General features: G+C 29.4%; 1 long non-coding RNA gene across 2 annotated transcripts; it reads left to right on the top strand.

Moving 5' to 3' along the window:
• The first annotated feature begins 9098 nt into the window (after nt 1-9098).
• LOC136076527 (uncharacterized) lies at nt 9099-10247 on the top strand. Of its 2 annotated transcripts, none has more exons than XR_010636342.1 (3): nt 9099-9234; nt 9518-9673; nt 10035-10247. It is a non-coding gene; the product is annotated as an uncharacterized LOC136076527 (long non-coding RNA). The 2 variants fall into 2 exon arrangements; XR_010636341.1 differs by having other exon boundaries at nt 9099-9225.
• Nucleotides 10248-16019: the final 5772 nt, after the last annotated feature.

Consider the following 16019-nt stretch of genomic DNA (forward strand, 5'->3'; position numbering starts at 1 on the left):
GACAATTTAAAATGTCGAAAGGGGTTAGCCCATTCTTTAGAAATACACTGTGAATATTGCTTAAACAGAGAGCTATTTTTTACCTCAAAACCCTGTGAATATATTAGTAAAAAGGAAGGTTCAAAAATGAAGGAGCCGTTTGATATAAATATTAGAAGCATTATTGCCTCACGAGAAATTGGTGTTGGTTTTAAAACCATGGAAAGACTTTTTTCTTGCTTGAACGTATTTAGTATCACAAACAATTGTTATCATCGTCACACTCAAGGTTCTATAAAGGAAGCATATCATACAGCAGCTGGTGAAAGCATCCTAAAAGCTGCTAAAAGCTTCCATTCTAACTCTGAATGCCCAAATCAAAAACGTGTTACCGTTAATGGAACCTGGCAAACCCAAGGATATTCCTCCCTTAATGGAGTAGTAACAACAATCATTGATAAAAAATGTATTGATGTTGAAGTACTTTCAAAATTTTGCCATGGCTGTGTCTCGGGAAAATAAAAAGTCAACTCCAGAATATGCAGAATGGTTTGCAAATCATTAATGCACTATTAGCCATGTTGGTTCTTCGGGTGCTATGGAATCTGCTGGGGCAGTCAAAATATTCAATCGCTCATTTTTAAGGAATACTTAGGAGATGGTGACACTTCCTCCTTTAAAGATGTAATTGAAAGCGACCCTTACAAAGATTTGAACATTAAAATCACAAAATTGGAATGTATTGACCATGTACAGAAGAGGGTACTAGACTTCGTAAGGTTGTTAAGACTTACAATGGAACAAACACACCACTCCATAGAAGAGGAAAGTTAACTAAATCTGTGATCAATTCTATGCAGAACTTCTATGGCCTAGCCATTACAAACAATCTTGAAAATGTGTATGCTATGAAAAAGCTGTTTGGGCCGTTTTGTTTTATTGCACAGATTTTGACGACAAGGAATGGCGACACCATATGTGCCCAAGAGATTCAGAGACTTGGTGTAAATATCATCTAGACAGAGTTCATGGTGTAAATACTTATGTAGAGCAAGTGAATCTTTCTGTTGCAGTCTTTAACATTGTGAAACCAACTTTTACTGATTTATCATCAGATGATTTACTAAAAAAATGTCTCCATGGTAAGACCCAAAACGCCAACGAGGCACTCAACCAGATTATTTGGAGACGCTGCCCAAAAAATATTTTTGTGGGTAGAGTGGTCTTAAAGTCTGCAGTTAATTCATCTGTTATTGAATTTAATGAAGGGCCTAATGGAATCCTCTCTGTACTAAATAAATTTCATCTAACGTCTTATAATATACGTCTTATAATACAACGTCTTATAATATGACGTCTTATATAATACGTCTTATAAATAAATTTCATCTATGTTACGCCTATGAAACTTAATGAAAAGAAGAAAGAAACTATAAAGCGGTCTCTTCAAAAGTCCACTGACCGTGTCAAAAAGAGAAGAAAACAACTAAGAACAATTAAAAAGGGTTACTTAGACAAAGATGATGAAGAAAAAAACTCGAAATATGTTCCTGGAGGGTTTTGATATGTTATTAGTGAACTTTTTATTATGGTTTTATTCTTTTGTTTTATATATTTCTCGTTTTCTCAGAATAAAGTTTTGCTTCGAATAAAAATCTTTAAAACATGATAACTTTGGACTCGTTTAAGCTTTTTATCTAATTTTTTTTTTTTGATTTTTCGCATAATTAAAAAAGATCCGGATGAGAGAAGGATATATAAAATAAAATAAGGAAAGGACTTTTTCATGAGACTAATGTTGGCCATTTGTCCACCAATTTTTCTATGTTTGTTTCAAATCTTGTAACTACTTTATATACTGTGAATAATATAAAATGCTTCTCTCATCCGGATTAATATAACTCAATGAGTATATACACCAATTTTCAGCTTGATATGATAAGTATTTTGATTGCTAGCTTGTCACAAAAAAAATGCTAGTTTTTTCATTCATTTTTTAAATAATTGGCTAATCGAGAAATTTTTTTTTTTTAAAGTTGATTTTTGTAAATAGTTTATAGAACCACATTTTTGGTGAAAAAATTAAATCAAAAACTCTTTGCTTTCAAAAGTTAACCTTTTCTGCGGAGGACCACCTTAACTCAAACTAATATCTCATTTCAGCCAAAGTTTGATTTAACTGAAATTCACTTTAGTCAAAAATTTGTTAAGTGGAATCATTTTCCTTGATTCCTTGGAGGTTCGAGAATTAAATGCATCTACAAACAGTGAGAGACCTCTGTTTAGAAAAATTCTAAAAAACCGGAATTAAATAATATTTGCTAATTTTATATTTAAGTTGTTATCAATCATTTATGGCCTCTTTTTACTCTTTGACGTTTTTATTAGAGATAATAGTGATTTTGCCGAATACCAAATATTCGGCGAGGCGCTCGGCCGAAGCATCGAATATTCGGCTGCCAATTATTCGGTAACACTTAGTTATTTTGTCATTATACTTACTTATTATATATCAATTTTTTTAAACTATAGTTTTATATAAAAGTCATACTCTTCAAATTATTTTAAAGATAACAAAAATGTATATAGATGGATATAGCACAAAGCACGGCGATCATTCTTTTGACTTACTAAGTAAATTTTTTAAGATGTCTGCGTTTTATCATTTGGTCTAACTTATATAACATTTTGCATTCCGTAATTTCAACTTAAAATAAGAAGAAAAAAAGATGACTGACGGTATTGATATCAAAATTTATCCATGGCATGATCAACTGCAATCAATGTATAAAGGTGCTTGTATAAGCTTGAAAAAAACTGTTAAGCGTAAGTTAAGAGATGCGAGCATATTAAGATCGAGCTCTACGAACCGCCACCACAGGGAAACATTTATTACAAATGTTCAAAAGCTCGTTTTTGCTGGGGTTTATGGAAATCTCATCACAGCAGCAAAAAATAAAAAAAGTACGGCACTCACAAAACTCCACACCACTATTTGAAGTTTTTAGTATTGAACGTGCAGCGGCTTTATTTCGTAAAGAGTCTTTGTTACGATGTCATGACGGTAATGATACAACTATTATCACGCCATAGTATATTACAAATCAAATGACAAGTGCACTTACAATAGTAGCTAGAAAAAATATTTATTTAAATAAAGGCCAGCTTACTATCCCTTTATTTGTTAATACTGACTTCGATCGTGTTTTTGTTCCATGCGGTGGCCTTGACCCGGAAACTGACAGTGTACCAGATTATGTAAGCGATTTTTATCTTAACCAAATCATGGATGTTGATGTCACTTCTCTAAAGTTTGTTCTTTTTTAAGAATTCTTTTTTAAAAATTTGCTATTTTAAAAATTTTTTTGCTGAGTTATTCTGAAAACAATATGGCGAAAAAAGTAAAAAAACTCTAAATTAACGTGTGTTTGAACCCCTAAAACTTGATGTGGGCAAATTTTTTTTGTTTTTTTAATTGTGTTATTGGACAGACCTTATTTCAAAATTTTAGAAACAATAAAACTGTAATCCCTAAAGGCCAAGTGGAAGAAAATGGTATCATCTGTTCGCGTGGAGTTTTTTATAAAGAAAAAACATTGGAGGATGATTTTAATAGTCCTTCAACTCATAATATAGTAAAATTTACAACTGATGCAACAAGAAATGTAAAAACCAACCATTTAAAATTGCAAAAATTCCAAAGTTGCAAGGATGTATTTGTGATGTTTTGCTAGAGTTTGTCAGCATATACAAACTATCTATTGTTTTGGAAAAAATAGTATCTATTGTTTTGGAAAGGAGGTATCTATTGTTTTGGAAAAAATAGATACAGAAGATTCCAGAATGGTTGCTTCAATAACATAGGATTTATGATTCACAATACTGCAATATTTTTAGACACACAATAGTTATATTAATAGTTTTATATATATATATATAAATGCATACCTAGGGTATATATATATATATATATATATATATATATATATATATATATATAGTGAGAGAGAGAGAGTCTATATCTAACTTTATCTTCTACTTGAAGTTTGATCATTGTTGGTGATCCTTCAATGGACCATCATTGGATCATTATCAAGGATCAAACTTTAAGTAGAAAATAAAGGGTCATTCCACGCCAAACGGTCCAATTTCCGAAATAATCCCCGCACTACCATCTCAGATTTTGATAAAAATTGTCAGTATGTTGTTAAACATGTTTCATGAAGATTATCAAAATTTCAAATCAAAATGTTTTTTATTTCGGATTTTGTGGTACTTTTTGTAAGGTTTACCCAAACTTCAACTTCAGTCAGTAGCTAAAATTCGTATATTTGGGGTCCTATATTAATGCAATCAAAGGGTAATATATCTTAAAAACGTGGTTTCTTAGTAAACCGAAAGTGCAGATCACAAATAATTTATTACAAGTTTCATATTATGTCTACATCTGGTTTGCCAAATATCGTCACAAACGCAACACTATAAATATTTTTTATTTATTTGTAGGGTCATATCTCTAAAACTAAAGGTTTTTGAATATAGCAATTTTGTCTAAAGGTTCTACATACTATTATAATAATATGGATTAAAAATTTTCTATTTTAAAAATTTCTCTGCTGAGTTATTCTGAAAGCAATATAGCGAAAAAAGTGAAAAACCATAAAATAACGTGTGTTTGAACCCCTAAAACTTGATGTGGGCAAATTTTTTTTGTTTTTTTAATTGTATTATTGGAAAGACCTTATTTCAAAATTTTAGAAACAATAAAAACTGTCTTGGAGAGATCTTTCTTATGAACGAAAAAAATCTAGTTTTTATAAGCTAAGTTAGGTCTACAAAGTCTTTGATATTTTAAAAACGATATTAAGGGCCGTGTATTAACTATTGCCATGTGAGGTAATTTTAGTAAGTATATTTTTATTCTACGGACAAATCTCTCTAAATTAATTTCAAATATTTAAGTTTATTACAAACATCTAATATTCGAAGTCGAAAATTAGAATAGACGTTATAATAAAGAGTTAATTTAAATTTATCCTGACATGTCTGTTGAACAAAACTTAACTACTTGTTGTATTGGAAAATTTGATGGAAGTTTATGTCATTTAAGTACTTATTCTCGAAAAAAGGGTTTTATTGACTTTTGCTCAGAACTTTCGAACGAGGAACAGAGTTTGATGGTGAGGCGAACTTATAATTTACTTCAAAATATTACTTTAATTTGTTTCCACCACAAATCACTGCTGTTGGTTAAATAGACGCATTTACAGCGCCATTGTTTAAACCCTTTTGGTATGGCCAATCGTTGCGCAGTTAAAGGCTTGAGATGTATTGACCAAGAGACTGCAGACTGTCTTTCGAATTTAACAAATAAAGTTATTTGTCCAGGCCAAAAATTGTGTCCAAATTGCCGCAAAGCTTATTCAACCACAAGCTCTTCAAGTGAAAAAATTGACGATATTGATGACATAGATGATATATTTTATTCAACTGACACTATTAATACTAGCCTTTCTGAGCTTAGAATTTCACCTTTAAGAAAACGTGTTAGTAAGAGAGATCATGCTAGTTATGTAAAAAGCAAAATTTCGAAAGTGCAAATAACAGTTGCAGAAAAAATAGCTGTTGTTAGTCACCAGCTAAAATAGCTGGTGTTATCACCAGGTAATAGTGTCCTACCACTAAGCAGTGCAAGTGTAGAGGGTGAGAATTGCATTGACTGGTCAGATTTGATATTAGAATTGAAAGATAAAATATCTACAATCAGTAATCTCCGTGAAAAAGTTCAAGTTTTAACTCTTATACCAAACAGTTGGTCAAGAATAAAAATATGTAGTGAGTTTAAAGTATCAGACAGAATGGCTAAAGTATCAGACAGAATGGCTAAAGTATCAGACAGAATGGCTAAAGCAGCAAAAAAGTTAAAAGCAAAAAGTGGAATCTTAGCACTTCCAGAAAGAAATGCAGCAAAGAAATTACTAGAACATGTTAAAGAAAAAATTTTGAAATTTTATGAACACGAAGCTTTTAGCAGAACATGTCCAGGGAAAAAGGATTTTGTATCTGTATGCATTAGTGGAAAAAAAGTGCATATGCAAAAAAAATTACTGTTAGTTAATTTAAAGGAACTTTTTTGGAGTATAAAAAAGAAAATGGAGTTGAAGTCGGATTTTCTAAATTCTGCGAGTTACGTCTAAAATGGTGTATAACTGTTTCTTCAGGTACCCATTGTATTTGTGCATGTACTATTCACCAGAATATAAAATTAATGCTTGCAAGTAGCCCAGTTACGGTAGACTATAAATGTCTAATTGAAAAAATAGTTTGTGATATTGAATCTAAAGAATCTATGCTTCATCGTTGCGATAAATGTCCAGGGAATGAAATGTTAAAGGCTTATCTTGAAGAGCAATTTAAAGACTTTGAATCTGATGAAACTATAACATTCAAGCAATGGATAAAAGTAGATCGTGAAGCTTTAGAATCTTTGCAATTACCAGTTGACGACTTCATAGATGATTTAATTTTAAAAGTATCTATTTTATCTAAGCATCATTTTATTGCCAAAAACCAAAACAACTATTTGCGATTATTGAAAAATGAACTGATATCAAATGAGTTGATCATTTTGATGGATTTCTCTGAAAACTATTTATTTGTTGAGCAAGAAGCTGTTCAAGGATTTTACTGGGAAAACAGCCAAACAACTTTGCATCCTTTTGTTGTTTACTACAAACTTAATGACATACTTAAAAATAAATGTTGTTGTGTTATCAGTAATTGTATGCATCACGATACTATTTCTGTTCATTAGTAATGTTCTTAGTAAATTATTAACTGAACTTAAAACATTTTTATCTTTTGAACTTATTCATTATTTCAGTGACGGTTCAGCTGCACAGTACAAAAACTTCAAAAATTTTATGAATTTATGTCACCATTATACTGACTATGGTATTAGAGCAGAATGGAATTTCTTTGCAACTAGTCATGGAAAATCTCCCTGTGATGGAATTGGAGGAACTGTGAAGCGTTTAGCAGCACGTGCCAGTCTTCAATGGCCAATTGATAATCAAATTTTAGCATCCTTAAATTTATATGATTTTTGCAAGGAAAGTATCACGGGTATTTCATTTATTTATGTTGATAGTGATGGAGTAGACAATATTAAAGACAATCAAGAGAAACGATTTAGTACTGGAAACACAGTTGCAGGTACTCGCGATAATCACAAATTTGTACCTGTAAATGAAAATCAGGTTTGTGTCAGTCGTATTTCAAATGACAATACATCTTTTATTGCAAACGTTAATGAGAGTTACAACAACAACTCAACCAAATTAGTTTCACTGTCGGATCTTAGTCCTAGAAATTTTGTTGCATGTATTTACAATGCACATTGGTGGATAGGACATGTTTGTGAAATTTCAGAAGAACAGGAAGATGTTTTCATTGATTTTATGCATCCTCATGGTATGGCTCAGTCATTTTACTGGCCTGGCACCAAAGACAATTGTTGGGTTGCTGAGCAGCATCCCAGCTAACACATGCTTAATTGGCCCAACGTTGGGTTAACGTTGGATTGGATGACTAACGTTGGCCCAACGTAGTGCCAACGCAATGTAACTTGACGTAGATTTTCATCACATTGGCTCTACGTTGGGCCAACTTACTTTGAAAAACCTCCGCTTGCGGCTTATCGAGCTATTCACGCAAAGCATTTATATATAGCATTACAATCTCCATTTTAAAATAGTTTGCTTTTTATAATGGCATCGTTGTAAATTAATAGAAAAAGCAAAGTAATTTTTGAGTGTTCTGCAAAGATATTAGAGCGTTGCGTGCAAGGAATTGTGCAGCTACACTTACAAAGGATTCAATACAATATCTATAATATTATTAGTTTCGTCATAAATCTTAAATCTTAAACCAAGATTTCTGTTGTTTTTATCAAAAAATTTATTGTTAATTTTAGATAATATTATGATCTATTTAGATTAAGTTTTAGTATATTATATATATATATATATATATATATATATATATATATATATATATATATATATATATATATATATATATATATATATATATATATATATATATATATACATCTATATAGGTATATATGTAATATATATATATATTTTATAGAATACATTTATAATTGTTGTAATAAATATATATATATATATATATATATATATATATATATATATATATATATATATATATATATATATATATATATATATATATATATATACATCTATATAGGTATATATGTAATATATATATATATTTTATAGAATACATTTATAATTGTTGTAATAAATATATATATATATATATATATACACATAGGTATATATGTATTATTATATAGTATATATTATTATGTAGGTATAATATATACTATAATATATATGTATATATATATATATATATATATATATATATATATATATATATATATATATATATATATATATAGATACTACATTATAGATACAGATATATATATATATATATATATATATATATATATATATATATATATATATATATATATATATATATATATATATATAGATATATATATATATATATATATATATATATATATATATATATATATATATATATAGATATATATATATATAAATATAAATATATATATATATATATATATATATATATATATATATATGTATATATATATATATAAATATATATATATATATATATATATTTATATAGTATATATTACTGTTACCCGCAGTATCAGGAATTTGCTAAATGCTAATATTTATATTTATTATTTACTATTTATATTTTTTATATAATATTATTTGCCAAATAATATTATATATATATAGAAAATAATATTATAACTATTAGCATTTAGCTAATTCCTGATACTGCGGGTAAAAGTAATATATACTATATAGCTCTAGTTTATGTATTGAGCACTCTTTAAAATATACATAGTTATACATGATAATATAAAGATACTATTTTTAATATTTACATATATAGACTTATATATATATATATATATATATATATATATATATATATATATATATATATATATATATATATCGTCACTTCAAAACAAGACTCATTGAAAGTTTTTAACGTTTGTTATATTTACTTTTAGTTAGTAATGTGAGTGAACAACAGAATAGCAATTTGCCTATGCGAAGAATGTCACCTGGTTTATCAACATTAATATGTCTCGACGTAAATAATGTATTTTTTGCTTTTGAATTTTAAATATTACATATTTTTTAGTAGTCATTATTACACTGTAGAGTATAAAAAAAGCCTCCAAAAAATACTAGATCCAGGGCTATAAAAGTATTAATCCACCGCTGCGCTCCTCAGATGTTGCTGTGGTATTAACTGACAATATATTTTTGCCATTGCATACCATTTTTATAACATCTTTAGCAGGTTCTACTTGAAAGAGCTTCAGTGTACTTTTAATAAAATATTTTATCTGATCTTATGGGTTTATTTTTAAACTTTTCAGATTATTTATCTTGTTTTGATTGATGGACGAGTTGTTGAAGAAACAGTGAGCAACATTTTCTGTTAATTGATGGCTACAGAAGTGGATCAACAAAGTAAACAGTGAAGGTCGAGGAGGACAAAGCAAGGGATGAAAAACATGAATCTATTGTTTATGGTTAGTGATCAATAAATATTAAACATGATAATAGTTATGTTGTATAGGGCCATTCAGTTATAACATAAAACAATTTACTTATGCACATGTAAGTTTTAACTTATACTTAAGTTATAACTGAATGTAACCCTATTTAAGGTTTTAACTTTTAGGAAACCCAAGTTGGCTTTACGAAAAATAGATAAAATTTGGTTTAAATGTAAATAGAATGTAATTGGTTTCATTTGTTGTCTTTTTAATGATTGCCCAACAAATTTCTTTTAAACTGTAGTTAATCTATTTTTTAAGGCTACTAAAGTTTTTGAAATGTTTTAACACAAAGTTATTTAATAATATTTAAATGTATTTTTTTTACGACAAGGTGCAAAAGATGTTTCAAAAGCGGAAGTAAACGATCAAATGAAGTCGTGGGTTCGTAAATTGTACGACCGAAAAAAGTTAGATGGTGCGAGGATTGATTATGCATGCCACTCGGAACTTTGGGACAAAGGCAGTGATGCAAATGGCGAAGATAATGTCTAGATTATTGTATAACAGTTTTAATATTATCTGATATACATTTCATTTTATTGAATATGTTTTGTTTTTCACCTTGAAAATAAATTTAGCTTGAATGAAATAACAAACACATTTCAGTTTGCATTTGATTAAAACAATTTAAATAGCTTTAATCATACGTCGATTGCAATTGCAATCTTTTTAATACATTAAAAATAAACAAATTTAAGAAATTTTATGTTAACAATGACCTAACTAACTGCGTGCTAGTTACAAGTAGCGTTTATAATTCACTGAACCTAATAAAATATATCGTCGGATAAATGCTGGCTAAACTGCATTGGGCCAATGTAATCGGGCCAATGTATGCCCGGCGGCCATCAAGGAATCGGCCCAACGCTGGATGCCAACGTTACAAGAAGCATTGGGCCAACGTTGGCCCAACGCTGGTGTGTTAGCTGGGATGTTATTGCAGTCATTCCAAATCCAATCAGTTCTGCAACAGGTCGATATTACAATTTACCGTCAATTGTTGTTTCAGACATTAATTCCAAATTTGAAGCTATTTTAAATATGTAATTTGGAATCAAGTTGATTATAGTTTCGTACAACTGAATTTTTTTCATCACAAATTTTTTTTTTTTGTAGATACGAAACAATATATTAACATAAAAATATTTGTTTTTAGTTTTTTGTTGCGGAAAATGTGTTGTTAAAAGCTGTATTGTTTAACTAGATTTTGCATCTATAACCAGGACCGCATTTGTGACGTGTTGGATTGATGGTGCTCTTAGGCATATGAATAATCGTCGCCTAAAATTTCGTAATAAAATTTAAAAAAATACATATATAACAAAAAAACAAGCGCCCCTTTTTGTTGGTGCCCATAGTCAGTTGTCTCAACTTCTTATTCTCAACTTCCATAGTTCTTGCCTCAACAAATAACATGCATTTATCCGCAGTATTTTATAGATAATAAGATAATCTCTTCAATAAATCTGTTGTAAGTTTTTTTCTTTTCCTTGGCGTAGTACAATTTTCAAGAGATTAAAATAGCTCTTCTAAATCTTGAATTTAATGGCTATATATTCTAGTTTTTATTGTCATTAATAGCTCTCTCCTTAAAGTACCATTAGATTCTTTTGATTTTCTTAACATAAAATCAATTTCTAATCGGGCTGTTGCAAGATTAGCAGCGTTTCTACTAAAAGCTTCAACATTTAATTTAATAGGCTTTAGCGTATTGTCAACTCATGTTCCATATTAATATTTTCTTAAAGTGCACACTTCCAATACCTTGAAGAGTTTCTTAAATGATACAAAATTGTTTTAAAATACATTATAAAATATTATAATTTATATTTTGCCTCTTTCTGGATTAGATTTACCCAACTATTTCGTAATTGACAGTTTTGATCCAACCGTTAATTTTATGAACTTTTTTTACCTTGGGTTGCCCTAGCAATAATATAACTACAGCATTATCTAAGCATGCTATTAAGCATCACATACAGATGACTAGAGAGGTCACGGATTCAAAAAACACCCTGATGCGTCCGAAACAAGTCCAGGCATTCAAATCACGAGACTCGCAGAGTCTTAGACCGGGTATTCAGCCACAGACTCGCCGTGTCCGTGTACCCAGACCCGAAAATCCCTAGAAATAAATCAAGCAAATGTTAAAAAATATTTTTTGAACATTAAAATATTTTGATTTTTGGCACAATAAGCTTTGATTTTGATGCAGTATGATAAATCTTTATGTTTAGGACAAAATTGTAAAATTCAAAAAATTTATTTTTTGAATTTTACAATTTTGAGTTTTTTTCGTTCATAAGAAAGATCTCTCCAAGACAGTTTTTGTTGTTTCTAAAATTTTGAAATAAGGTCTTTCCAATAATACAATTAAAAAAACAAAAAAAATTTGCCCACATCAAGTTTTAGGGGTTCAAACACACGTTATTTTATGGTTTTTCACTTTTTTCGCCATATTGCTTTCAGAATAACTCAGCAGAGAAATTTTTAAGATAGCAAATTTTTAATCCATATCATTATGATAGTATGTAGAACCTTTAGACAAAATAGCAATATTCATAAACCTTTAGTTTTAGAGATATGACCCTACAAATAAATAAAAAATATTTATAGTGTTGCGTTTGTGACGATATTTGGCGAACCATAGACTAAAATGTAGGCATAATATGAAACTTGTAATAAATTATTTGTGATCTGCACGTTTATAAGATATATTACCCTTTGATTGCAAAAATATAGGACCCCAAAAATTCAATTTTTAGCTACTGACAGATATTGAAGTTTGGGTAAGTTTTACAAAAGTACCACAAAATCCGAAATAATAATTATTTTGATCTGAAATTTTGGCAATGTTCATGAAACATGTTTAACAACAAATTGTCAAAATTTTATCAAAATCGGAGATGGTAGTGCGGGAACCTCTGGATCACTTGGCGTGGAATGATCCGTATGACTCTTTGTTCAATATAAATAACTTGGTTTATTTGAATTATTTAATTGCACCCGGTTATATTCATACTACGTGAAGACCAAAATGGACGGAATAAATCACGCATAAATATACTTGAAAAAAATTAAAATATTTATAACGCCTCGAAAAACAGATTAGTGTATAATCATATATAGTGTTGCATTTAGCGCAACACTAATGTTAATGTTTTTTTCAACTGTTTCGTCCTGCAAAAGGAGCGCAAATATATAGCTATTGATCAAATGCAACAATTACGTCGCAAAAATTTCTGCAAAAGTGTCTCATTAAAGGCCACATTGTGTGGCTTTCAAGTCTACAATTTATGTGGCCTTACGAATGCAACACTTAGTGTGGCTTTTAGAGCCACATAGTGTTGGTGTAGCCGGAGTTGACACTCGATGTTGTATTTTACGCAACATAATGTAGCCTACGGTTCAACACTATTTTTAAGCGTGCACCTAGTTCTTCTCTATAAACAATCCTCTTTTGTTATTAATCGAGATTTTCTTCAAGCAATATCGCAGCAATTTATTAAGTGTTAACACTTAAACAAATAAATTTGGTGTTAACACATGGTTGTCGAACTGGTCAAGGCCGCCAAGAGGAGAAGGGAGGGGATTGGGTCCATTGATCCTAGGCACACGAACAAAGGGAGCAGATGTGACCCTCAATAAAGGATTTCATTAAAAATTTTAATAATCATAAAGAGTACTACTCCTTGGAGAAATTTAAAACAGAAACTAAAAGACTCTTATTACAATTACAATTAATTACAACAGACAAAACCTTGCTCACTTAATGAATATATCTTATTAAACATTAATATAGAAAATGTGTATGCATTAATATATGTGTATGTTTATATTAATTTTTTTTTAAATTAGTAGAAATATAATATAGTTTCACGTTCTTTTAAAGACATGTTTAGCGTTTTGTAAAATTTAAATTTATTTTATATAAACTTTACTTTTTTATAAACACAGATAATATGTAAACGGGGCTCGGTGATAAGACAGTTTAAGTCTTCTTCTTACTCCGGCCTATATATATATATATATATATATATATATATATATATATATATATATATATATATATATATATATATATATATATATATATATATATATATATATATATATATATATGTAGAATGTATTTATTGTAAATTTATCAAACGGCTAACTTTCAAACAGCCAAATTATCAAATAGCAAAAAAAAGGAAGATTATTTGCATAATTTTAAGCAAAAAAAGATTTTTTTTTTTTCTGTAAGATATTTTGTAAGATTTTTTAATTTTATAACATGAAATGAAGTTGAAATTAAGGTTAAGTTAAATGGAAATTTCACCATTTCTATTTTTTCTGCGTGGAAGGGCTTATTGGAATGGCTCCGATGTAGTTAAAATTCAAGTTGCATAACACTTATCCGAACAAAAGATTTGTTTTAAAAAATTTTATGTTACATAAATCAGTTAAGTTACTCTCATTCTAACACTTTTAAAATATTCTTTCTCAATACGTTCATTCCAATTAATTCGATATTGTGAAATTGTATTTAATACTTTTTCTTTTTAATTCCTTTGAGAATTAAATTCTGTATAAAAAATTCATTTCGATTTCGAAACAAATGAAAAACTTTTTAATTTATTTAAAAATAAGTAGTACACACATTTTAGAGAAAATAAGTAGTACACACATCTTAAAGAAAAAACATCATGTCCAGTTTTTGAAAGCATGATTCAGGGTCCCTAGGCAGAAAAAAAGTTGCATAAAAAAATGTAAAAGAATACAAGACCAAGCGTACACTGGAAGAGTGTGGCTTTGATAAAGTTAAAAAAAAAAGCCATCTAATAACTTTACGTCCGACTTTAAGTAGTCAAGGTATAGGTTAACAGCTTCATTTTTTTATTCACAATCTTATATTCATAATTTCATTCCAAAACTGTAAAAACAGTTCTTTTATAGACGAACCATGCTACCAACAGCGCTGATGAACCATTGTGTCCAAGAAAGCCATTTTTCTCTTTAAAGTTTTCAACGATCTCTGAAGAAGAAAATGATAATCGGGTGAGTTTGGGACGCATTCTTATTTTATGAAAAACCTCCAGATATTAAAAACATATCATTAAATATCTGCAGATTCTAAAAACATATCATTTAATATCTGCAGATATTAAAAGCGTATCATTTAATATCTGCAGATTCTAGAAACATATCATTAAATATCTGCAGATTCTAAAAACATATCATTTAATGTCTGCAGATTCTAAAAACATATCATTTAATATTTGCAGATTCTAGAAACATATCATTAAATATCTGCAGATATTAAAAACAATTCTCAAATGCTTTTTTTAATTTAAGATGAGGAGGCGATTCAACTGGGTGATCAAGCAGTTAGAAGTGACCCCGCTTTGTCGAAGAGGGATTTATCCCGGTAAATAAATAAGTCAAACGCAATCTAGCCATACTAAATGGACCACCTCATAATCCTACACTTTTTTCTAGAAATCCTACATACAAAAAAGTTCATGCTTCAGTCTTTTACAAATTTTCTCTCAACGGAGAGAAGATTAACAGAGACTGGCTTATCAGGAGCGGATCTGCAAAAGCTTTCGTTTGTTTACCCTGCTCTATTTTTAGACAAAAGCATAATTTTGGCCCTGGATTTCAGTCTTTCTTCTTGATGTGGAACGGCGGAATAAAAGATAATTGACAAAAGCTAGGAGAAAAGACTAAAAGCCACCAGTGTAATGTTCAACACAGAAATCACTACACTGTCTCGAAATCAGCCTTTGAAGCCTTGAAATATTAGACCGGGATCAATTTCAAACTTGAAAAGTCAATAATAAATGAGGCATCTAAATGATATGAAATTTTACGCTGCGTCCTGGACATCACTCTCCATTTAGCTTTAAGAAATCTAAGTTTTCGAGGTGCGTTAGCAGTTTATTTTCATAAAGTAATTTTAATGTTGCTTGGAATATTAATATAGATGTAATCTTTATTTCAATATTATGTTCATATTTTTGTAGGTTCATCAAACATGCTGGACGAGTATAATAATGGTAATTTTTAAACCACCCTTTAGCTGTTGAAACACAATAAGACACTTTAGTTCACTTTAGAAGTTTCTCGGCACCAAAAACAAGGAACAAGAGTGTTAGCGTACTATTTGAGCTGGAGAACTCAAAATGAGTTCATTATGGCACGTGGTGAAACTGTTTTCGCTGCTATTATCGAAGAGGTTCACACAGCCATTAATTTTTCCATTATTGTTGATGGAACTCCGGACATGTCTCATACGGAACAAATAACTTTCGTTCTTCAATTTGTCCGC

This window comes from Hydra vulgaris, chromosome 02 (assembly GCF_038396675.1).
Source record: "Hydra vulgaris chromosome 02, alternate assembly HydraT2T_AEP".
Lineage (NCBI taxonomy): Eukaryota > Metazoa > Cnidaria > Hydrozoa > Anthoathecata > Hydridae > Hydra > Hydra vulgaris.